Below are 2,690 nucleotides of genomic sequence, written 5' to 3'. Positions count from 1 at the left end.
CTGTGCAATTTTTTTCTTTTTCTTTCTTTTTCTAAATTCCCAGTGAAGGGGCATTTCTTTCTAGTGCTCAGTGGTAGTCTGTCCTTCATTCTGATTAACTATGCAAATGAACCAGGAGAAACTGAAATGAGCTATAAATGTTTGGAACTCACCAATAAAAGGTATAGTCCAGGTGACAGATGGATAGATAGTGATAGACGGATAGATGTATCGATGCAGTGAGCATTTTGTAATGTATCTGAATATCAAATCACTATATAGTATACCTGAAACTAATATAATACCATATGTCAATTATACTTCCATTTAAAATATTTAAATTTTTTTTTAATGTTTTATCTATTCTAGGAGAGAGAGAGAGAGAGAGAGACAGCGTGAGCAGGAGAGGGTCAGAGAGAGAAGGAGTCACAGACTCTGAAACAGGCTCCAGGCTCTGAGCTGGCAGTCAGCACAGAGCCCGACGCAGGGCTCGAATCCACGAACCACGAGATCATGACCTAAGCGAAAGTCGGACACTTAACCGACTAAGCCACCCAGGCGCCCCTAAAATATTTAAAGAGAGAGGGAAAAAAGGTCTGACTCCACAAAACACCCTCCAAAGGAAAAGGACTGTTCAGAAGGACCTGCAACCAGGTACTTCCCTGGCCAGCCAGGGCACAGGGCCACACTGTCCTGCTGCAGCTCTAAGTGCAGTGGCTGTAGGGCTTCCTGTAGACATGCCACAAGGGTCACTCCATGAGTCAGGGGATCATGCGACCGGCTGGAGGGGAAGTTAGAACTGTTCTCTCAAGCTTAGGCTCGGGCTGCCAGTCTGCTTTGCCCACCGCAAAAACCAGACTTTCTTAGCAAGTTTCAGACTCTCTAAAGTTTCAGACTCTCTAATAATTCAACCTACCTAGGATCTACTTACAGCTTCTTTTTGCCTGACATCATGCTGGAGACCAAAAGATGAATAAGATACAATCCCTGCCCTCACAGTCTCCAGAATATGTTGGGGGAGATGGAGACAGAAGCAAGTGCTGATGGGACAGAGGGGCAACATGCCAAAATATGAACATCAGCAAAAGTTGAGGGAGCTCAGAAGATGCACATATAACTCTGTCCAGAAGGGCTCCATGGAAGAAGCAACACTGGTGTACTTTCTTGGAGAAGGAAACCAGGAGACAGAGAAGGAAAACAGGAGTATTCCAGACAGGGAAGGAAATATGCCAAGATTTCATGGGGATGAGAGGGAATGTTCAGGAAAGAGCACAGTAGTTGAAACACAACATGAGGTCAGCTGTATGGGTCAACATGGCTAGGCTACAGTACCCAGTTATTAAATTAAAGGTCAATTAAACACTGACCTGGGAGGGGGGCACCTGGGTGGCTCAGTCAGTTAAGTGCTGACTTCAGCTCAGGTCATGATGTCACCATTGGTGGGTTTGAGCCCCGCGTTGGCTCTGTGCTGACAGCTTGGAGCCTGCTTCAGATTCTGTATCTCCCTCTCTCTCTGCCTCTCCCTCACTCTCTCTTTTTCAAAAATAAGGTTTATCTATACGATGGAATACTACATGGCAATGAGAAAGAATGAAATCTGGCCGTGTGTAGCAACATGGATAGAACTTGAGGGTGTTAGGCTGAGCGAAATAGTCAGGCAGAGAAGGACAAATACCGTATGTTTGCAAATATAGGAGAATTAGGAGGAATTAAGGGGGGACCATGGGGGAGAAGAAGGGGAAAAAAATAGTTGGGGAGAAGGAGGGAGGCAAACCATGAGAGACTCTTGAATGCTGAGAACAAACTGAGGACTGATGAGTGTGTGTGTGGGGGGGAGATGGCCATGGAGGAGGGCACTTGTGGGGATGAGCACTGGGTGTTATATGGAAACCAACCTGATAATAAACTATTTGTAATAAAATAAAAATAAATAAATAAACATAAAAATTAAAAAAAAAACACTGACCTAGGTGTTGCTGTACAGAAAGATATTTTGTAGATGTGATTAATACCTATAATCAGTTGACTTTATGTAAAAGAGATTATCTTGGATTATCTGGGTGGGCCTGATCCAATCAGTTGAAAGGCTTTAAGAAGAGAACTGAGTTTTCCCTGAAGAAGAACTTCCTCCTGTGGACAGCAGCATCAGCTGCTGCCTGAGAGTTTCCAACCTGCCATTCCTGATACCCTGATTTCAGACTTGAAATCAGCTCCCACAGTCACAGAAGCCAATCCTTGCAATAAAGCTCTTCATATGCTTCTGGCTCTGTGTCTCTAATGGAAGCCTGACCAAAATACAAGGGAAGGATGGAGGAATGAGTGGAGGGCAGGAGGGACAAGACTGTGAAAGCCCAGTGCACAGAGTGAGTGCTTTATCTTAAAGGCAAATGATTCTCAAAAATGTTCCCACTTGTATCAAGGGTTTGGAGGGTAAGGGTGAGGGAGGTGACAAGCCAATAATTCAGCACCTCTAGACCCTGTATAGTTCACTTTATGTTCAATCAGAGCATCTCTGCTTTTACCTGCTTCCTTGTAGGATTTCATTTGAAGGAAAGGATTTGCTTTTCTTTCAGGTTGGGAAGCAATGACACAAGAAGCATTTCCAGAATGATGGCGTGAGGAGCTTGGCAGACATTCTTCAGAGTGAAACCACCATAACTGGTGAAAATCAAGAACAAAACAAAACAAAAAAATATTAAAGACAGAGAAAA

The sequence above is a fragment of the Crocuta crocuta genome, unplaced genomic scaffold, assembly GCF_008692635.1.
Source record: "Crocuta crocuta isolate KB4526 unplaced genomic scaffold, BGI_CrCroc_1.0 scaffold28, whole genome shotgun sequence".
NCBI lineage: Eukaryota > Metazoa > Chordata > Mammalia > Carnivora > Hyaenidae > Crocuta > Crocuta crocuta.
This window is presented reverse-complemented; position numbering follows the sequence as displayed.